The sequence below is a fragment of the Drosophila santomea genome, unplaced genomic scaffold (assembly GCF_016746245.2).
Source record: "Drosophila santomea strain STO CAGO 1482 unplaced genomic scaffold, Prin_Dsan_1.1 Segkk83_quiver_pilon_scaf, whole genome shotgun sequence".
Lineage (NCBI taxonomy): Eukaryota > Metazoa > Arthropoda > Insecta > Diptera > Drosophilidae > Drosophila > Drosophila santomea.
In genome coordinates, this window is record NW_025319019.1 from 1154140 (window position 1) to 1177478 (window position 23339).

Consider the following 23339-nt stretch of genomic DNA (forward strand, 5'->3'; position numbering starts at 1 on the left):
ACCTGAATCTATCGGGGCACTGGTGTCCTACAGCGCATGCAAAGGACTCTCATTCTGTTGTATTCCTCATAGACCATCCAATTTTCGTGTCTTTAGGAGACGGTGATTAAATCAGTAAACTACTGAAAAACTTCAATGAAGCCCAAACCACGTACGAGGATCTCGTGACCGTCCTCATAGATGTCGAAGTTATACTAAATTCGCTCCAATCGCGCCGATATCAGACGGCCCTAACGTTGGAACTGCATTGCCGCCAGTGCAATTTCTCATTTTCTGTTGATACGTCGGCATATTAGTGCCTGATCTTGAAAAACAACTTGGACCGAGGGAGAGGCATCCGATATTCAGGCACCAGGCTGCCATCGTTAGCTCGTCGTATTCTGGTTGTGGAATCTTGGTAAGCGTTTCAGCTCCAACAACTCCGCTTCCGGTGAAAAATGTGTAACAAAATTTTAAGAATCAGTGTGGCAAACGCTTCCGGTCCCACCAGATCATGTGATTCTAGAAAGACTCCCCCTGGACGGGGTACGGAGTTGGATCTGGGTTTCCATTTTGAGGATCACATTGAACTTGGTGGCTTCCGTCACCGGAGTGCGTATAACCGCCGAGCACGGCTACTCCTGGCCGACGCGTTGTTAGGCCGAACGCCGGGATCCTGCGCATCCTCGGCAGATGCGGCACTGGAAGACTCTCGCGAATTCAGGATGGGAGTTGTTGTTGTTGCGTGGTCGTGGAGTCATTTTTGTGAACTGCTTGTAGGGGATATAGAGAGTTTTGAGAATTATTTTACGGAACACTGTAGAGACGCAAACATGACAAGCACGTAGAAGAAGGAAAGATCCGGAATCACAGCTGGGTCGGAAAAAGTACCAGTTCCGCTACTGGTCTCCTGACTGTTCCTCTGCTTGTGAGGAGGTCGACTACCCGGACAAAGTCGTTAGCGACAGGATGAGCGCTGATACCTCTTCCCAGGCACCACTCATTGGGTGCTGCGAGGAGAGGCCCAATTAGAAAAAGGCCTGGAGTAAGGGCCAACAGATCAGTCGGATCCCCTGATGAAGGAGAGAGGGGTCTGGAGTTCAGGCAGGCTTCTATTTTACACAGGAGGGTTGAAAGCTCCTTAGAGGTGTATTTGTAGAAGGAAGTTGCCTTATAGAAAAGGTCGTGGTGATCAAACACACTCTGCCAGTATAATTATATCTCAAAGGGCACGGCAATGTCAACACCGGTGTCTGTAAACGGGCGTGAGAAGGTGGATCGCTCTTTGGGGAGAACTCCAATGAGTTGCGATTGTAGTGAATTGTGCGAACCCGACAGGAGTTTGTTATGGCTTTCAACAAGTTTTTTAACTTCGGTCGGATGAGCCGTGTCATAAGCTGGCTCCCGCCATGCAACGAAATCTTGTGAGTAAACTGAGCCATGAGCCGTATGAGGTCACTGGAATATGGAAGGATAATCGGATGTTTCTCATCGTAGCTTAAGGACTCCGATGCCTTCTCTAAATTCCCTTTGGATCTAGGAATGGATTAAGGTTACCCAAGGTACTGTCGCAAATCCTGCTCTTTGGGTGTACTGTATCAGCCTTTCTTGTGCTTGGGCTAATTCGTCTACGCTAAATTCGAAAGGAAATATTATATCGGGCTTTTTGCATCGACTTATGAAGCGCTCGATAATCGCAGTTGCTCGGACTGCTCGATTGAAGTTGGAAAATCGCGTGGAGAAATCAGACGGATTCGGAACGGCCAGAAAACAATTTTTGACTGAACGTCCAGGTCCGTTTCCGATATACCAACAGAGCTAAGGGGCCACAGCTCTCGTGCGCTACTCAGCCATTGGGACCCTTGCCCCACAGCTGGCTATCCCGTAAGTCCTGAGCTGACACCCCTCGGCTTGCCAGATCGGCAGGGTTCTGTTCGGACTTGACATGGTGCCACGTTTCGTCAACTGGGCTCTGGGCAATTTTCGCAACCCGATTTGCCACGAAAGTCGTGGAGTCCACGGAGGCTTTTGTAGCCATGCCAAAACAATCGTCGACTCAGTTCAAAATTAAAAATTTGAGCCTTCTGGAAGGGAAGGAGGGAGCGCTGCGCATTGTTCTAGCAGCACGGCACCGCACAGTTCTAAACGTGGTAAAGATATTGTCTTAATGGGTGCAACTCGTGTCTTTGCAGGAAGAAGACGAGTGGATACCATACCATTGCGTTCTACACGAACGTATATTGCCGCTCCACATGCGCTCTGGGAGGCATCACAAAACCATGATATTGAATAAGCGCCTGAGGATGGAAATGTACCCATCTAGGGATACGAATGTCGCGGAGAAGATCCACTTCCTAAGGTTGAACCCTGCTCACGCTAGACCTTCCCGCAGTTCACATTTTGACACAATGGCATCCTATATGGTGTGTGCGCCAGCCAGGACATCGTCAACGTCCTTTTTAGAATTTGACTCGCGATGGGATATTGCGAAAGGATATCCTCGGAAAGAGGTTGCAAAACCCGGATGGCTAGGAACGGGGCACAGTTAATGCCAAACGTGACCGTTTGCATCTCATAGTCACAGATTCTTTCTTCTTTGGTGCGAAAGAGAATCCGCTGAAAGCGAGTATGTTGCGGATGAACAAGGATCTGCCGATGCATCTTGGTTATATCGGCGTGGAATACGTAGCGGAAAAAACGCCATTTAATAATCTGAGGTCAAATTGGAGGACTGGTCCTGGATTAAGGAAGTCGCTGATACTTTAAATACAACACTGCGTTATGTGGCAAGTAAAAGTTGTCGCTATTATTACTAGGAGGAACCTCTCGCATGTGGCCTAGGTCCAAATACTTCTGGACTATCGAATCGTATTGGAGTCTCAATTCGGGGTTCTTTTTGAACCTTGTTTCGGAGAAATTGAGACAGAGCTATGGATCTTGAATGTCCCAAGCTTATGCTGTCAGGAGTCTTGAATGGGAGAGTCACAACATACCTTCCCTCATTATTCCTGGTAGTGGTGCGAACAAAGTTCGATGGTAAAAGGTTTGTTAAAAGGTTTTCGAGTCTTTGGGTTTGGCTGATCGAGACGCGTGTGGTAAACGCCGAAATCACCTTGAAATTGGCTAGATCTTTCACAGGACCTGAAGGGATCCACCTGAAAATAGTCTCTTGACCGAGAAGTGACCCACAAATATTGGATCTGGAGCCGCCTAGGAGAATTGGCGGGAGGATGTCTGCGCCAATAAGCACGTCGATCTGCGAACTCTGGTAAAAGAGAAGGATCAGCCACTGGTAAATCAGGAATTTGACTTACGAAGTTGGGAGGCATCGGAAACGATGGAAGATTGCCAGACTGCTGAGTAAAGACGAAGACCGAAGCTTCGATCTTGATGCGAGGTTTGGATGGAGAGCCAATATCGAACTGACATAACTTCTGAGGCCTTGCAGCTACGGCTTGGTTCATGGACATTTTGGAAAATGGGTCTCACTATGTTGAACATGCGTTCTGAAATAAGGTCGCCTCAGATCCGAGGTCGATCAAAGCACGAGCCTTAAAGCATGTTCCACGATGACAGATATTAATCACTGCGTTTCCTAATAGGACATTCTGAGTGATGGAGACGAAATAATTCTGAACATTTGTGGAATCAGTGGACTGTATCGGATTATGCGAGCCTGTTGGAATGGCAGCGGTTGCAGATCTGGAAGGCGCCGCAGGAGTTTGCGGATTGACGCCACGGTGAAGCAGAGTGTTATGTCGTCCTTTGCATGTGAAACAATTATGGATGCTTGTACATTGAGCAACGTGATGTTGGCGTGCAAAACTGTTTAAACAAAGCTTTTGATGTATGTGCAGCGATCTTGGACGGGCATTTGTAGGAACTGCGGACATAAACGGATCGGATGATTTTCGTTGGAGCACCGTTGGCGCGACTGTGGTTTGATATTAACTTTATTCTCGAATGATGGGATCCTTTTCAGAGGCACAGGATTCTTTTTGGACTTCTGGAAGTTCTGTGCAGTAGAATTAGGTTAAATATCCTCAATAGCCTCGAGAGTTCTATACCTCTCTTGGAGGAAGGAGTTTAATGTCTGTTTTCCCGTGAAGCGATTGCTCCCATAAGGACAAAGTTTGTTTGGGGAGTTTGGAGGAGCACAGAAACACCAAAAGCCAATCTCAGTTTTAACCTAAGAGATTTCCAGCGCGGTTAAGCAACCCTGGACAGTGCGCTGAGGGTGTTTGATCGCTGGACCCGACTCATGCGAGATGCGTTTATTTTCAAAACGTTGTGTCAAATTTGACCAAGCCGAAACGAAGCCATCATTTGTGTCATGAGCTTCGCCACTCGTTTTGGAGCTGGAACAGTTTCTTTACATCAGTCATTGGATTGTTTATATAAATGGCTGTAAACAGGTCTCAGAAGGTGGGTCAGCGCAAATAGTCGCCACTGAAAATCTCAGTGTCGCAAGGGGGCAGTCGGCACCCACTGGAAGTTATAGTAGTCGCTGCCTGCTGTGCTCTGGGAGTTGTAGCATCGATTTGCTTACTAAGATGAGCTGCACAGCTTTCATGGACAGATAACAATAGTCATATTTGGATTGCATGGCTGTCATCGTCTCGTCTGTCTCTTCTCCAATAAGGACGGAGGAACAGGTCTGGTAAAAAGCACGAACTTGATCAAGACGATTCTTGCAAGTCTGTCGCAAAGGAAGAACAGCGACAGCGCTTCCGCTCGGCGTTTTAAATTTGCTAACATGATCGCTGACAGCAAAATATTTTGAGAGGGCTGCATTGGCTCTGTACTGGGACAATTTGGTGGCTGATCTGGAGGTAACTGGAGTATTGACGGACGATGGTGGGAAAACGGACTTGTCGGAGAGTAGTGAGATGATTCGCTATTCGGTCTGACTCTACTGAAAGTCTTCGCTGAGGGTAAGGACAACCTTTGCTTGCTCTTGTCGCTATATTCACCAGGCGTAATAAAACTCTGGACTGGGAAAATTTGGAGGCTGATCTGGTGGTAACTGGAGTATTGACGGACGATGGTGGGAAAACGGACTTGTCGGGGAGTAGTAAGATGATTCGCTATTCGGTCTGACTCTACTGAAAGTCTTCGCTGAGGGTAAGGACAACCTTGGCTTGCTCTTGTCGCTATATTCACCAGGCGTAATAAAACTCTGGACTGGGAAAATTTGGAGGCTGATCTGGTGGTAACTGGAGTATTGACGGACGATGGTGGGAAAACGGACTTGTCGGAGAGTAGTAAGATGATTCGCTATTCGGTCTGACTGTACTGAAAGTCAAATCAATAGACATTTACAAGACTAATACAAAAATGAAAAAATATCAAATTATTTTTCAGTAGTGTGGGCGTAGCAGCTTTGGGCGGTTTGTGGGCGTTAAAGTGGGCGTGGCAAAAAGTTTTTTTGCAAATCGATAGAAATTTACAAGACCAATAAAAAAATAAAAAAATATCAAAACATTTTTCAAAAGTGTGGGCGTGGCAGTTTTTGGCGGTTTGTGGGTGTTAGAGTGGGCGTGGCAACATGAATCGACAAACTTGCGCTGCGTCTATGTCTCTGGAGTCTGTATGCTTAGTCTCAACTTTCTAGCTTTTGTAGTTCCTGAGATCTCAGCGTTCATACGGACGGACAGACAGACAGACGGACAGACGGACAGACAGGCGGACGGACAGACGGACATGGCCAAATCGACTCGGCTATTGATCCTGATCAAGAATATATATACTTTATATGGTCGGAAACGCTTCCTTCTGCCTGTTACATACTTTTCAACGAATCTAGTATACCCTTTTACTCTACGAGTAACGGGTATAAATACTATATATATATATATATATGCTTGTATGGATGTGTACGTATATGTGTGTATACGTATATAAGTGTGTATGTATGTGCGAATATTTAGATATGTGTGTGTCGTCCGTCCGTCCATATAGCGCCACTCTTAATGATTTACACTACGCAATTTGTACAGCTGTGCACATTCAACGAGTCCACTTGCGTATGCTTTGGCTTCTCAACTATTAATATGCAGTTTTATGCAGGCTGCTTTTTCTTATCTCAATTTTGGCGTTCCCTTTTCATTATGTCGCTTTCTCACTCTAAGTAAGCAGCGCAATACTTCAGTTACCAAAAATTGACTGAATTTCGGATCTAACTTGGTTTGGTGTCTTTCTTAATTTTTCAATAGCACATAGTCACCTACGTGGTGTTTGTCAACGGCTGCCCTACTGCTATCAAATCTGGATTTGTCGTAAGACGTTAATAAATTCATATTTTCTGTCGCATGAGTTCACATTCGGTCTGACATGTGGGAACTAATCCAACAGGCGTCCTGTTTACCAATCAACATCTCCAACGGACTTGCCTCAGTGGCACGAGAAATTGTACAATTCAGTGCAAGCTGGACTTCGCCAAGTGCATCGTGAAACGATCGTTGACTTTATTCTACCATTGACAACACATTTTTCAGTATGCTCATCACCCGTTCCAACTGCCCATTTGCACGGCGCATTCCCGTAGCAATCAAGTTAAGTTGAACTTTCTGCGATAATGCGATCTGGTACTCCAAATAAGGATACGGAAGATTTCATAGCGTTGACACAGCTTTCGGCATCTATCTTTAAGGTGTGGTACAGATAAACAAACTTTGTATAAGCATCGATCTGAACAATAACACATTCCTTCAAATCGCTTTTGTCACTTAGTTTTATCCGTTATATCTATGTATATGAATGGTGTGCCACGGTATACTTGTCTTCGAAATGGAATGAAGTTCCGCCTGAACCTTCCCGGACGATGATTTCACGGATCGACAAGTTATACAGTTTGAAACAAATTTTTTGACATACTTGTTCATTTTAGCGAACTAGTAATACTGGTACACTTTATCAAGTGTCTTTTGCCACCCTAAATGCATTATGGACTCGTGTACCTGGTTTATTACTGACCATTTGAAAGCTCTGGGTGCAACTGGAAAATAACTTGTTCTACCTAGTCTTTGGACCTTACAATATAATACACCTTTTCGCAGATCATACGTTTTGTCCAGGTTTTCGGCCAATTCATCAATTTTCCCGTTTGTCAACAATTTCTATTATCTCGGGGTCTAGGCGTTGTTCAGCAAGAAGCCAAGTACATGAAAGTACTCGTTTTTCGGGAATCTTGTTTATTGACGGAATGTGTTCGGATGATAAAGAATTTCTTGATAGGAAATCGACATGAGCCATACGCTTTCCCTCTCTATACTGAATTTCCAAATTAAACGATTGTAAATTACATAAAAGCCTTGTTTGAGTATTTCTCGCCCTATCATAGTATCACTCCTCAATTGCTCATTCGGGAGTACATGAAATAATATTTCCATAATATTTTCGTTTATAGTGATCTCACTCAAGATTTGCAATGAACTGCATACACTGCCACCACTACTGCCTTTTATCAAAGGCACTAATGTATTACTAATGTCGTCTTTAATAAGGAAGCACTCTGCACTCTGCATCTCATTTCGTTGATGCAAACTTCCCTTTGGCTCAGTCACACAACATTGGTAAACAGTCTTCTGTTGAATCACATATTGCTAAAAAGTCTACTGAAAGTCTTCGCTGAGAGTACGGACAACCTTGGCTTGCTCTTGTCGCTATATTCACCAAGCATAATAAAACTCCCTTATGAGTGAACAATAATGAGGACGGGAAAAAACACTACAAAAATACTATATATTGTAAGGTGTAAGGTTGTAAGGTGTTGTGTGGTGCGAGAAATCCTGGAGTCCCTGCGGTACTACCGCGAGGCTATGCTTCGCAGGGCCAGGATGTGCTCACTTTTCCCTAGCTAGGATCCTGTTGTCCCCGAGCGGCTCTTTCCGCTACCCGCAGCCTCTTCATCGCCACTGCAGCGAAGTTGCTGATCTGACCACAGAACGTCTGATCCGAGATCATGCGCTCCCCTAGGGTTGAAGGGTCCGTTACGTCCTCCATGAAGCCTTCCCTGTCGCGGTCGAATCGCTGGCAATTAAAAATGATGTGATCAGCCGTCTCGTCGACGCCGCATTCTGAGCAGTGGCTGTCGTCGTCGTGGCCAAACCTAGCCAGGTAGCTCCTGAAGCATCCATGCCCGCTTAGCATTTGGGTGAGCCAAAAGTTTACCTCGCCACTCCGTCTTCGCGTCCATGCGACCACATCCGGGATGATCCTAAAGGTCCATCGTCCCTTCGTCGACTGCTGCCACCGTCTTTGCCACCTTTCCAAGCTGTTGGTTCTGGCGTTGGCTTTTATGGATCGCTTCTGGGCCGAGCTGCACTGTCCCACAATCTTCTTCACCTCGTGTTGTATCTCCTTCGCCTCCAAGGCCAGCAAGTCTATGGGCAGAGTTCCCGCTATAACTTGGGCTGCGTCGTCGGAGATTGTCCGAAAGCCGGAGCACACCCTTAGGGCACACAGCCTGTGCGTTGATTCCAGGCCCCTTATGTAGGACCTCTTCTCCGAAGCTTCCGCCCATATTGGGGCTGCGTACAGCGCTGTTGCCCTGCAGACGGACTGTAGGAGTAGTCTGCGTCCCTGTCTTGGGCCCCTGCGGTTGAGCATTATTCGCGCCAGATGCTCCTTAAACGTTAGCCTAGTCTCTAACAAGACCCCTAGATATCGAATCGCTTGCGCCGACGTGACCGTGGTGTCTCCGACTCGGATGGTGGCTGTTTCTACCTGCTTGCGGCTAGATATAAGCACTGCCTCCGTTTTGTGGTGTGCAATGTCCAGGTCGACCGCTAAGAGCCACTCCACTATGATGCCGATTGCTGCATTCGCGAGGCTCTCCGCTTCTTTAACAGTTTTTGCTACGACTACCACGGCAATATCGGCAGCGAAGCCAATCACTTTGGTTCTCCATGGTAGTGACAGCCGCGGCCCGAGTACCGAACCTTGGGGAATCCCGCAGGTCACCCTGTGCTCAAGTATGCCTCTGTCTGCGTCATACAGTAGCAGCACTCCTTGCTGCCTCCGTGCCATCTTGTGCCTTCAATTGCCTTCGAGGCGATCTCCTTGACAGTTGCTATAGCGTCCACTGTCGATGTCGCCTTCCTAAAGCCGAACTGCATTTCCGAGAGGTCCCCTGCAGCGGAGATGGCCTCGTGCAGTCTGAGGCTGATACAGCGCTCGAAAGCCTTGCCCATGTGGTCGATCAGGCATATCGGTCTGTATGAGGATGGGTCCTCGGGAGGCTTGTTAGGCTTGGGGAGCAGTACCAGCTTCTGTCCCTTTCCTGGAAAGAAGCCTTACGTGAGGCACTGGTTGAACACGGCAGCGAATGCTTCCGGGTGCTCGTTCATTCCAAGCTTGACGGCGATATCTGGGATTCCGTCCGACACTGGCGCCTTTCCCTTTGCGACCTCGCGTATTTCATCCGGTCGGAGCGCTATCTGCGACATGTCGCCTGGAGCCGCGTGAGGAGGTTGCGGATCCGAGGGCACTATTGGAAACAGGTGTCATCGCTGTCATCGTGGCCGCGTCGCCTGTTTTGTGGTTTCGCCTGGCTTAACTTTTTTACCACTATTTTATAAGCTGAACCCCAAGGGTCCTGCTCGGCTGAGTCGCATAGCTCCAAGAAGCATCTCCTCTTCGACTGCTTGATGAGTCTCTTGAAGGCCCTCCGATTGTCAGCATATTCTTGCCTCAAAATTTCGTTGTTGGGGTGGCCGTGCTCCCTTTGCTGCCGCCGTCTTGCCCGAAGGCAGGTTCTGCGAGCCTCCGCGATCTCGTCGGTCCACCAATAGACTGGTTCCCGGTGGCGGTGGGAACGCGTCCCGCTGGAGCGTCTTTGGGTTGAAAAGCCCCTTCGCTGGTGGGGCTGTGAAAGATCCTCTGCTGGTGATGTCGCAGATAATCGCCTTGTGGTCACTTGCCGTATATACATCGCTGACGGACCATTGTGAGCGCTGGAAAAGCGAGCCACTGCAGAGGGTCAGGTCTACTACCCACCCTGCTCCAGCTCGGCTGCAGGTGTGCTCCGTCCCCGTGTTCAGGAGAGCTACGTCCATAGACGCGAAGGCTTCCTGAAGGGTTCGCCCTCTTGCGTTCGTGTGGACTGAGCCCCACTCCTCTGCCCAGGCGTTGAAGTCCCCAGCGATGACCACGTTTCGCTCGCCTCTTGCGTCGTTAGCCAGCTCATCTATAACTGCCGAAAATTCCTGAAGGGAAAGGCGTGGTGGTAGATAGCAGCTGTACAGTCACAGGTCGCCAACCAGCCCCCTTACAAAGAATGAGCCAATGCGCAGGTTTCTTGGTCGGCTTGTCCCGTTGATCAGGATCGCGGCGCTTCTTGTACCGTCCAATATGTAGCGCTTATTAGCGCTACTTCAGCTTGGACTTCGCGCATGGTTTGGCCCAACAGGTGGTGCGCCGCTTCGCAGTGATTTAGGTTCTCTCTTCTCTCCGTCCCTGCTTAGCTCGAGCAGGAGGTTACCGCTAGCTGTGCGCCGGACCTTTTGCACGTTCCTCCCCAACTCCTGCAGTTGTCCGTCGCTTCGCCTGGTGACCAAAGCCAAGACCTCGCTGTAGGTTTTTTCCTTCGCTTCGACTATAACACGTGTCCGGCTTCCCACGGCTTGGGCCGGGATTTGCTCCACTGCTTTCGCTGGCCGTCTTGGGGGGCTAGCTCTCTTATCCTCAGGCTTCTTTCCCTTTGTCGTTCGGTCCGTTTGCGCGAAACTGTGCCTTTTTCGCCTGGGGGTGGTCTGCTGCGACTTTTGCTCGGTTTTTACTCGTTTGTCCCCACACTTGGGGCACCCTGGGAGGGCGTGGCGCTGTTCGTCCTCCATGTCCAGCTCCCGGCTGGCGTCTTCTTAGAGGGCCTTCATCCTGGCAAACATCGCCTTCATGTGCACATTTATGTGCCTCACCTGCTTCACGTTGGTCAAGTTTATGAGCTGATCCAGAACCAGTCCGATTTTCGACAGCTTGTCGGCGCAGCGGATTTGCCCATCCGCCTTCGTCCTCTTTGGAGGTGTACTGCGGCTCGAACCGGAGGGGCTGCTCGGGGTCCTTGCCCGCTTCGGCGTGTCCTGTCCATCTCCCATCTCGGCCAGGACTGACCCTCCAATCTGTGGTGGCCCAGGTGATCTTGGCAGGATCGGCGAACGCAAGATCTTTTTGTTGCTTTAAAAAGCTCCCGCGTTGTTCATTTCGCTATAGTGTTTTCTTGTTGCACCACCTCGCCAGGTTGGTTTAGAACGTGGTTTGGGGCCTCCAAAATCCGTGCCCCTGCCGTGGAATTAACCACGGGTGGATTTCCAACTAAGTGGTTGCCACCTGGAGTAGTAATGTTAGTTACCGACATTCCTCACTTGGATGCATTTTATACCCACTGCCAGGTTTATGTTGCAGTTTATTCCCTTCTGCCAGGGTTGGATATCTGCCGGCAACTATGGCGCAGACGCAGACCACGTAGCCGCCCACTATGGGTCAGACGCTCTGTGGATTTTTGGTGTGGGGGAGTGAAGAGGGAAGGGTTTTTTACGGTGGGAGTTATACCGCTCCTGCTCGGTCGCGAGAGCCCCGTTTTTCGGTGTACCGCGTAAGCGGCGGGGTTGGCTGTTGGTCGGCTTCTTGACCTTCGACACCTATATTTACTAGCCCCAACTTGTTGGAGCTATTTTCGCAGGGATTCCATGCGTTGCTGCCAAGGATACTCGTCAGCAGCCCAAGAAAGTGTTGTACGTTTATAGACGAGATCGTTTGGCTAGTCATGTAGCAATCAGCTTCTGACCAATAGCATTTCCCTAGAAGCGCCAATTGTGGTTGGGGGCGCCTTCGGCTGTGCAGCGCTGCCAGACCAGTAGCCTAATCCGTTTTCCAACACTGGCTGAGCAGCTGAGTGTGAGATCAGCTGGTGTGACAGTGCCTCTCTTGTTGCACACAAGGAAAAGCGGACGAAAGAGAAAAACCGGAAGAGAAAGCTTCGAATTTTCTCACCCTGACCTGTGCCGTGGCCCTGGAGATCGGGTTCGTCTGGCAGTCATGGCATGGGACATCTGGAGAATACTCTTCCGCGGGTAAGTGCCTGGGGCCGCGACGCCGAGCTGGCCATCACCTAGAACTAGAGCCTTTGGATTATCACTAGGCTGGACAATTGACTTCGAAGTTGAAGTGGGCTTAGCAAAGCTATCGCAATTGATAGCGTACTCAGTACTGAACTAACTAACATGGAGAAATGTTTGTGCTTATATAGGCAGATTGGGATAGCTTAAGAGCGAAGTTTAAGAGAATTAAATTATAAATGTCTATTGCCTTTGTCAGCGTCATGTCAGTGTATTTTATGGTCAGTTTTATTTTAAAAAAGAATTTCGTTGTCTCAACTTGCACTACGGTATTTTTTTATATAATTCAATTTGTCTTGCAAAGTAGTTTATTGGTTTTTCTGTAATTTCAATGTAGGTTTCGTTGCTTTCTGATGAACTGTGTATTGTTGCTGCTGTTGAAATATTTTCTTCTTCGCCTACCATGTTTTCTTCAATTTTGACGCGAGATAAAGCGTCTGCTACATGATTAAGTTTACCTTCTAAATATTTGATTTTGAAATTATATTCGCTAAGTCTAATTCGGCAAAGTTGTAGTTTTATGTTAGGCTCTTTAATATTATTTAGCCAAACAAGGGGTTTGTGATCGCTCAAAATCTCAAAGGGGACTCCATATAGATATGGGCGGAAATATTGGGTTGCCTAAACGATTGCTAGTAGTTCTTTTTCAATTGTGCTATAATTTTGTTCATGATCATTTAATGTTCTACTTGCAAAGCTTACTGGCTTATTGTCTTGTGAAAACACGGCTCCTATGGCGAAATTGCTAGCGTCAGTAGTGACTTGAAATGTTTTTGTGAAATCAGGGCAAATCAAAATTGGGTCGTTCATTATGAGTGTTTTCAATTTTTCAAATGATTTATTGTATTCTTCGTTTCTTGTGTCTATTTAAGCTCCTTTTTTTAGAAATATTGTCAGAGGTTTTGCAATCTTTGCAAAGTCTGGAATGAACTTACGGTAGTATCCGCATAAGCCTAAGAAAGATTTGATTTCTTTTGGTGTCTTTGGGAGAGGAAATTTTTCGATTGCCCTAACTTTCTCTTTATTAGGTCGTATGCCTTCTGGACTTATAATATGACCTAAGAAATTTGTTTGCTTTTTTAAAAATTCGCATTTGTCCAATTGGAGTTTAAGATTGGCTTCTTTAAGTTTCTCAAAAACCTTCCTCAGTGAGTCTAGGTGTTCGTTCAGAGATGTTGAATAGATGATCACATCATCTAAATAAACAAGGCAATGCTTATTTATGAGGTCTTTTAGGACGTAATTCATGCACCGTTGGAAGGTTGCAGGAGCATTTTTTAAGCCAAATGGCATGCGAGTGTACTCATAGTGACCATGTTTGGTCGAAAACGCCGTTTTTGGTATAGACTTAGGGTCCATTTCGATTTGATGAAAGCCTTTTGCTAAGTCAATTGTAGTAAAATACTGTCATTTTTCTAATTTGCCTAGTATTTCGTCCATATTAGGAATTGGAAATTTATCATTTATTGTTATTTCATTTAGATTTCTATAGTCCACGACCAACCTGAATTTCGGTTTGCCAGAGGCATCCATCTTTTTGGGGACAATCCATAATGGACTGCAGTAAGGGGAGTCGCTTTCGCGTATAATACCTTGTTTTAACATATCCTCAATTTGCTTATTTACTTCTGCTTCGTAGGCAAATGGATACGAGTATGGTCTTTTGAAAACTGGGTTTTCGTGAGCGGTTTTTATATCATGACGTATTATACTTGTAAATGTAAGGTTTTCGTTTTAGCAATATTGAATGTCATTTTTAATAAATTTATAAGTCTGTATTTTTCCTCACTTTTTAAATGTTCTAGTCTGTATGTGTGCTCTTAGTCTATGTTGTTGTCCAAGGCATAGTTTATTTCTGATGTAAAGTTGTTTTCTTGTAAGAGTGCATTAAAGTTTTCCGAAGAGTTCTCATCACATGGATCTAGTTCTTTGTAAATGAATGTTCTTTCGTTAATTATTGTTTCTTTCCGAGAGTAGTCTATTAAACCGTTATTCTCCATTAGTATTTTTCTTCCTAACAGAATATCATAATAAGGTGAAAATGAATGAATATAGAATTTTTGCGTTTGTTGAAAAAGACCGTTGGCTGGAAGGTCTACATATTTATTTAATTTAAAATAGCCTGTCATACTTCGGACAGTTATTTGCTTATCTTTAACTTGAAGGTTGAAAAAGTTTGAGCTCATCATGTTTATTGAAGAGCCAGTATCAACTATGCATTTGTATGTGTGGTTATTAAACATGATCTCTATGTATTGGTGGAATCCCAGGCTAGTATTGGAAAATGTTCAGCTTGTTGATATTGCTTATCTGTAAACATTTCTCTCTGAGTATTCTGTAATTGATCTTCGTGGAACCGTTCGTCGTTATTAATGTAGTGTTCAGTTTCGTTAACGTAATCTAATTCGTGCTGGTGAAATCTTTCATTTGTCTGCATACGCGATTGTTCGCTGCTTTCTCTAAAACGCTTATTTGGCACTCTTGGTTGTTGGGGGGCTGATAGTAGTTTCGGGTGTTGGCGGTCATGAAGTAAGTCTGTTCAGAATCCGTTGTATAAATTTCTGTACTGATTAAGTTGCTGTTATCTGGTCGGAGGAGTTTGTTTAAAAGGGGTTTGATTGTTTACGTTAGTGTTTTGGGTCTGTGTGGGATTTGTTAATGGAATAAAGGGGCGAATGAATCTTTGGTTGGAGTGAGTGTTTTTGATTTGATTAATGTTTGTATGTTTATAGGTGTTAGGTGAATTTGAGTTAAGTCTTGGTTGACTATCGGATGTTTTTGATATTTGGTCTTCGTATAGACCTTCTTGTTGGGCGGTTTGTCTTTATTTTGGAACGGTTGAAAGGTCACACCTCGCTAAGGTCATGAACAACCTATCGGGGAGTGAGCGTTGAATTGTGTTTTTTATAGTAGTTGCCATTGCTTGTGTATAAACCGCTATATTATTTCGGTCATTCTCTGATGCTAACTTATTTATAATTACAGTTGACTTATCTTCTAATTGTTCACAGAATAGACGTAAGTTACCCTTAAAAGGTGTGCGATACAATCATCCAAGAAGTTCCTCCAGGGGCGTCTGAGTCGTGAATTCCGTGATTAAAGCGTCTCTTAAAGTTGTCTATTTGTTGAGCATTCCAAATTGGGAAACCTTTTTCTGCGTGTCCGACCATTTTAAATTCGATGGCTCCAAATATGATCGCCTTCTGTCGAACGTCGTTCGAAGGGTATAAGTTCAACAGGGATTCGATACGTCTGATGAACGAGTTGAGACTTGATGGGTCTCCAGAGAATTGCGGTACTTGGCGTATCTGCCGAAGTAATTTAGACAGATTTTCCGCTGTTAACGCAATTTTTTAGGTTTATTTATAAGTTAGTTTCTGTTCTTGTTCACAGATTGCAACAGTATGTCGAGACTTATGCCCTAAGTGAACTGCACTGTAGTAACTTTTTGTTGTTTTATACAATAGTAGCGGTCGCACTTTTGATTTTAGTGGACTGCTGTTTTTGTTCACAGACTGCTACAGGATGTCGAGACTTATGTCTTAAGTGAACTGCACTATGCGCCTTTTCATTATATTACACCTTAGTGGAGGTGTCACTTCACGAACTCCGATCGCCCAGGTTCTTGTGCGGATACCGATTTTATTCACTTTAAACGAACCTAAATCACTTTGTTGCGGCCAATTCGCGGGTAGAATCAGAAAAGGTTATTTGGTATAACGAGTTTACTAGGATTTTTTTCAGTATCCTACCGACTGTTGTGTTGTGTGGTGCGAGAAGGATCCCCTTGTCTTCGAGCGGCTCTTTCCGCTAGGGTCGAAGGGTCTGCTATGTCCTCAATGAAGGCTTCTCTGTCGCGGTCAAATCGCTGGCAATTAAAAATGATGTGCTCAGCCGTCTCGTCGACGACGCACTCTGAGCAGTGACTGTCGTCGTTGTGGCCGAACCTAGCCAGATAGCTCCTGAAGCATTCATGCCCGCTTAGCATATTGGTGAGCCAAAAATTTACCTCGTCATGCCGTCTTCGCGTCCATGTGACCACATCCGGGATGATCCTAATGGTCCATCATCCCTTCGTCGACTGCTGCCACCGTCTTTGCCACCTTTCCAAGCTGTTGGTTCTGGCGTTGGCTTTTATGGATCGCTTCTGGGCAGTGCTGCAATGTCCGGCAATCTTCTTGACCTCGTGGTGTATCTCCTTCGCCTCCAAGGCCAGCAAGTCTATGGGCAGAGTTCCCGCTATAACTTGGGCTGCGTCGTCGGAGATTGTCCGAAAGCCGGAGCACACCCTTAGGGCACACAGCCTGTGCGTTGATTCCAGGCCCCTTATGTAGGACCTCTTCTCCGAAGCTTCCGCCCATATTGGGGCTGCGTACAGCGCTGTTGCCCTGCAGACGGACTGTAGGAGTAGTCTGCGTCCCTGTCTTGGGCCCCTGCAGTTGAGCATTATTCGCGCTAGAGCCCTAGCGACGCTCGACGCCTTCCTGTTCGCTTCCGCCAGATGCTCCTTAAACGTTAGCCTAGTCTCTAACAAGACCCCTAGGTATCGAATCGCTCGCGCCGACGTGACCGTGGTGTCTCCGACTCGGATGGTGGCTGTTTCTACCTGCTTGCGGCTAGATATAAGCACTGCCTCCGTTTTGTGGTGTGCAATGTCCAGGTCGACCGCTAAGAGCCACTCCACTATGATGCCGATTGCTGCATTCGCGAGGCTCTCCGCTTCTTTAACAGTTTTTGCTACGACTACCACGGCAATATCGGCAGCGAAGCCAATCACTTTGGTTCTCCATGGTAGTGACAGCCGCGGCCCGAGTACCGAACCTTGGGGAATCCCGCAGGTCACCCTGTGCTCAAGTATGCCTCTGTCTGTGTCATACAGTAGCAGCACTCCTTGCTGCCTCCGTGCCATCTTGTGCCTTCAATTGCCTTCGAGGCGATCTCCTTGACAGTTGCTATAGCGTCCACTGTCGATGTCGCCTTCCTAAAGCCGAACTGCATTTCCGAGAGGTCCCCTGCAGCGGAGATGGCCTCGTGCAGTCTGAGGCTGATACAGCGCTCGAAAGCCTTGCCCATGTGGTCGATCAGGCATATCGGTCTGTATGAGGATGGGTCCTCGGGAGGCTTGTTAGGCTTGGGGAGCAGTACCAGCTTCTGTCCCTTCCTCTGGAAAGAAGCCTTTCGTGAGGCACTGGTTGAACACGGCAGCGAATGCTTCCGGGTGCTCGTTCATTCCAAGCTTGACGGCGATATCTGGGATTCCGTCCGACACTGGCGCCTTTCCCTTTGCGACCTCGCGTATTTCATCCGGTCGGAGCGCTATCTGCGACATGTCGCCTGGAGCCGCGTGAGGAGGTTGCGGATCCGAGGGCACTATTGGAAACAGGTGTCATCGCTGTCATCGTGGCCGCGTCGCCTGTTTTGTGGTTTCGCCTGGCTTAACTTTTTTACCACTATTTTATAAGCTGAACCCCAAGGGTCCTGCTCGGCTGAGTCGCATAGCTCCAAGAAGCATCTCCTCTTCGACTGCTTGATGAGTCTCTTGAAGGCCCTCCGATTGTCAGCATATTCTTGCCTCAAAATTTCGTTGTTGGGGTGGCCGTGCTCCCTTTGCTGCCGCCGTCTTGCCCGAAGGCAGGTTCTGCGAGCCTCCGCGATCTCGTCGGTCCACCAATAGACTGGTTCCCGGTGGCGGTGGGAACGCGTCCCGCTGGAGCGTCTTTGGGTTGAAAAGCCCCTTCGCTGGTGGGGCTGTGAAAGATCCTCTGCTGGTGATGTCGCAGATAATCGCCTTGTGGTCACTTGCCGTATATACATCGCTGACGGACCATTGTGAGCGCTGGAAAAGCGAGCCACTGCAGAGGGTCAGGTCTACTACCCACCCTGCTCCAGCTCGGCTGCAGGTGTGCTCCGTCCCCGTGTTCAGGAGAGCTACGTCCATAGACGCGAAGGCTTCCTGAAGGGTTCGCCCTCTTGCGTTCGTGTGGACTGAGCCCCACTCCTCTGCCCAGGCGTTGAAGTCCCCAGCGATGACCACGTTTCGCTCGCCTCTTGCGTCGTTAGCCAGCTCATCTATAACTGCCGAAAATTCCTGAAGGGAAAGGCGTGGTGGTAGATAGCAGCTGTACAGTCACAGGTCGCCAACCAGCCCCCTTACAAAGAATGAGCCAATGCGCAGGTTTCTTGGTCGGCTTGTCCCGTTGATCAGGATCGCGGCGCTTCTTGTACCGTCCAATATGTAGCGCTTATTAGCGCTACTTCAGCTTGGACTTCGCGCATGGTTTGGCCCAACAGGTGGTGCGCCGCTTCGCAGTGATTTAGGTTCTCTCTTCTCTCCGTCCCTGCTTAGCTCGAGCAGGAGGTTACCGCTAGCTGTGCGCCGGACCTTTTGCACGTTCCTCCCCAACTCCTGCAGTTGTCCGTCGCTTCGCCTGGTGACCAAAGCCAAGACCTCGCTGTAGGTTTTTTCCTTCGCTTCGACTATAACACGTGTCCGGCTTCCCACGGCTTGGGCCGGGATTTGCTCAACTGCTTTCGCTGGCCGTCTTGGGGGGCTAGCTCTCTTATCCTCAGGCTTCTTTCCCTTTGTCGTTCGGTCCGTTTGCGCGAAACTGTGCCTTTTTCGCCTGGGGGTGGTCTGCTGCGACTTTTGCTCGGTTTTTACTCGTTTGTCCCCACACTTGGGGCACCCTGGGAGGGCGTGGCGCTGTTCGTCCTCCATGTCCAGCTCCCGGCTGGCGTCTTCTTAGAGGGCCTTCATCCTGGCAAACATCGCCTTCATGTGCACATTTATGTGCCTCACCTGCTTCACGTTGGTCAAGTTTATGAGCTGATCCAGAACCAGTCCGATTTTCGACAGCTTGTCGGCGCAGCGGATTTGCCCATCCGCCTTCGTCCTCTTTGGAGGTGTACTGCGGCTCGAACCGGAGGGGCTGCTCGGGGTCCTTGCCCGCTTCGGCGTGTCCTGTCCATCTCCCATCTCGGCCAGGACTGACCCTCCAATCTGTGGTGGCCCAGGTGATCTTGGCAGGATCGGCGAACGCAAGATCTTTTTGTTGCTTTAAAAAGCTCCCGCGTTGTTCATTTCGCTATAGTGTTTTCTTGTTGCACCACCTCGCCAGGTTGGTTTAGAACGTGGTTTGGGGCCTCCAAAATCCGTGCCCCTGCCGTGGAATTAACCACGGGTGGATTTCCAACTAAGTGGTTGCCACCTGGAGTAGTAATGTTAGTTACCGACATTCCTCACTTGGATGCATTTTATACCCACTGCCAGGTTTATGTAGCAGTTTATTCCCTTCTGCCAGGGTTGGATATCTGCCGGCAACTATGGCGCAGACGCAGACCACGTAGCCGCCCACTATGGGTCAGACGCTCTGTGGATTTTTGGTGTGGGGGAGTGAAGAGGGAAGGGTTTTTTACGGTGGGAGTTATACCGCTCCTGCTCGGTCGCGAGAGCCCCGTTTTTCGGTGTACCGCGTAAGCGGCGGGGTTGGCTGTTGGTCGGCTTCTTGACCTTCGACACCTATATTTACTAGCCCCAACTTGTTGGAGCTATTTTCGCAGGGATTCCATGCGTTGCTGCCAAGGATACTCGTCAGCAGCCCAAGAAAGTGTTGTACGTTTATAGACGAGATCGTTTGGCTAGTCATGTAGCAATCAGCTTCTGACCAGTAGCATTTCCCTAGAAGCGCCAATTGTGGTTGGGGGCGCCTTCGGCTGTGCAGCGCTGCCAGACCAGTAGCCTAATCCGTTTTCCAACACTGGCTGAGCAGCTGAGTGTGAGATCAGCTGGTGTGACAGTGCATCTCTTGTTGCACACAAGGAAAAGCGGACGAAAGAGAAAAACCGGAAGAGAAAGCTTCGAATTTTCTCACCCTGACCTGTGCCGTGGCCCTGGAGATCGGGTTCGTCTGGCAGTCATGGCATGGGACATCTGGAGAATACTCTTCCGCGGGTAAGTGCCTGGGGCCGCGACGCCGAGCTGGCCATCACCTAGAACTAGAGCCTTTGGATTATCACTAGGCTGGACAATTGACTTCGAAGTTGAAGTGGGCTTAGCAAAGCTATCGCAATTGATAGCGTACTCAGTACTGAACTAACTAGCATGGAGAAATGTTTGTGCTTATATAGGCAGATTGGGATAGCTTAAGAGCGAAGTTTAAGAGAATTAAATTATAAATGTCTATTGCCTTTGTCAGCGTCATGTCAGTGTATTTTATGGTCAGTTTTATTTTAAAAAAGAATTTCGTTGTCTCAACTTGCACTACGGTATTTTTTTATATAATTCAATTTGTCTTGCAAAGTAGTTTATTGGTTTTTCTGTAATTTCAATGTAGGTTTCGTTGCTTTCTGATGAACTGTGTATTGTTGCTGCTGTTGAAATATTTTCTTCTTCGCCTACCATGTTTTCTTCAATTTTGACGCGAGATAAAGCGTCTGCTACATGATTAAGTTTACCTTCTAAATATTTGATTTTGAAATTATATTCGCTAAGTCTAATTCGGCAAAGTTGTAGTTTTATGTTAGGCTCTTTAATATTATTTAGCCAAACAAGGGGTTTGTGATCGCTCAAAATCTCAAAGGGGACTCCATATAGATATGGGCGGAAATATTGGGTTGCCTAAACGATTGCTAGTAGTTCTTTTTCAATTGTGCTATAATTTTGTTCATGATCATTTAATGTTCTACTTGCAAAGCTTACTGGCTTATTGTCTTGTGAAAACACGGCTCCTATGGCGAAATTGCTAGCGTCAGTAGTGACTTGAAATGTTTTTGTGAAATCAGGGCAAATCAAAATTGGGTCGTTCATTATGAGTGTTTTCAATTTTTCAAATGATTTATTGTATTCTTCGTTTCTTGTGTCTATTTAAGCTCCTTTTTTTAGAAATATTGTCAGAGGTTTTGCAATCTTTGCAAAGTCTGGAATGAACTTACGGTAGTATCCGCATAAGCCTAAGAAAGATTTGATTTCTTTTGGTGTCTTTGGGAGAGGAAATTTTTCGATTGCCCTAACTTTCTCTTTATTAGGTCGTATGCCTTCTGGACTTATAATATGACCTAAGAAATTTGTTTGCTTTTTTAAAAATTCGCATTTGTCCAATTGGAGTTTAAGATTGGCTTCTTTAAGTTTCTCAAAAACCTTCCTCAGTGAGTCTAGGTGTTCGTTCAGAGATGTTGAATAGATGATCACATCATCTAAATAAACAAGGCAATGCTTATTTATGAGGTCTTTTAGGACGTAATTCATGCACCGTTGGAAGGTTGCAGGAGCATTTTTTAAGCCAAATGGCATGCGAGTGTACTCATAGTGACCATGTTTGGTCGAAAACGCCGTTTTTGGTATAGACTTAGGGTCCATTTCGATTTGATGAAAGCCTTTTGCTAAGTCAATTGTAGTAAAATACTGTCATTTTTCTAATTTGCCTAGTATTTCGTCCATATTAGGAATTGGAAATTTATCATTTATTGTTATTTCATTTAGATTTCTATAGTCCACGACCAACCTGAATTTCGGTTTGCCAGAGGCATCCATCTTTTTGGGGACAATCCATAATGGACTGCAGTAAGGGGAGTCGCTTTCGCGTATAATACCTTGTTTTAACATATCCTCAATTTGCTTATTTACTTCTGCTTCGTAGGCAAATGGATACGAGTATGGTCTTTTGAAAACTGGGTTTTCGTGAGCGGTTTTTATATCATGACGTATTATACTTGTGAATGTAAGGTTTTCGTTTTAGCAATATTGAATGTCATTTTTAATAAATTTATAAGTCTGTATTTTTCCTCACTTTTTAAATGTTCTAGTCTGTATGTGTGCTCTTAGTCTATGTTGTTGTCCAAGGCATAGTTTATTTCTGATGTAAAGTTGTTTTCTTGTAAGAGTGCATTAAAGTTTTCCGAAGAGTTCTCATCACATGGATCTAGTTCTTTGTAAATGAATGTTCTTTCGTTAATTATTGTTTCTTTCCGAGAGTAGTCTATTAAACCGTTATTCTCCATTAGTATTTTTCTTCCTAACAGAATATCATAATAAGGTGAAAATGAATGAATATAGAATTTTTGCGTTTGTTGAAAAAGACCGTTGGCTGGAAGGTCTACATATTTATTTAATTTAAAATAGCCTGTCATACTTCGGACAGTTATTTGCTTATCTTTAACTTGAAGGTTGAAAAAGTTTGAGCTCATCATGTTTATTGAAGAGCCAGTATCAACTATGCATTTGTATGTGTGGTTATTAAACATGATCTCTATGTATTGGTGGAATCCCAGGCTGGTATTGGAAAATGTTCAGCTTGTTGATATTGCTTATCTGTAAACATTTCTCTCTGAGTATTCTGTAATTGATCTTCGTGGAACCGTTCGTCGTTATTAATGTAGTGTTCAGTTTCGTTAACGTAATCTAATTCGTGCTGGTGAAATCTTTCATTTGTCTGCATACGCGATTGTTCGCTGCTTTCTCTAAAACGCTTATTTGGCACTCTTGGTTGTTGGGGGGGCTGATAGTAGTTTCGGGTGTTGGCGGTCATGAAGTAAGTCTGTTCAGAATCCGTTGTATAAATTTCTGTACTGATTAAGTTGCTGTTATCTGGTCGGAGGAGTTTGTTTAAAAGGGGTTTGATTGTTTACGTTAGTGTTTTGGGTCTGTGTGGGATTTGTTAATGGAATAAAGGGGCGAATGAATCTTTGGTTGGAGTGAGTGTTTTTGATTTGATTAATGTTTGTATGTTTATAGGTGTTAGGTGAATTTGAGTTAAGTCTTGGTTGACTATCGGATGTTTTTGATATTTGGTCTTCGTATAGACCTTCTTGTTGGGCGGTTTGTCTTTATTTTGGAACGGTTGAAAGGTCACACCTCGCTAAGGTCATGAACAACCTATCGGGGAGTGAGCGTTGAATTGTGTTTTTTATAGTAGTTGCCATTGCTTGTGTATAAACCGCTATATTATTTCGGTCATTCTCTGATGCTAACTTATTTATAATTACAGTTGACTTATCTTCTAATTGTTCACAGAATAGACGTAAGTTACCCTTAAAAGGTGTGCGATACAATCATCCAAGAAGTTCCTCCAGGGGCGTCTGAGTCGTGAATTCCGTGATTAAAGCGTCTCTTAAAGTTGTCTATTTGTTGAGCATTCCAAATTGGGAAACCTTTTTCTGCGTGTCCGACCATTTTAAATTCGATGGCTCCAAATATGATCGCCTTCTGTCGAACGTCGTTCGAAGGGTATAAGTTCAACAGGGATTCGA

At 46.2% G+C, this 23339-nt stretch overlaps 1 protein-coding gene across 2 annotated transcripts in view; it reads right to left on the reverse strand.

Annotated features, from left to right (window-relative positions):
• LOC120457838 (retrovirus-related Gag polyprotein from transposon gypsy) overlaps window positions 1-23339 on the reverse strand; it is a 442838-nt gene that overhangs the window by 209799 nt on the left and 209700 nt on the right. The window lies entirely within an intron of this gene.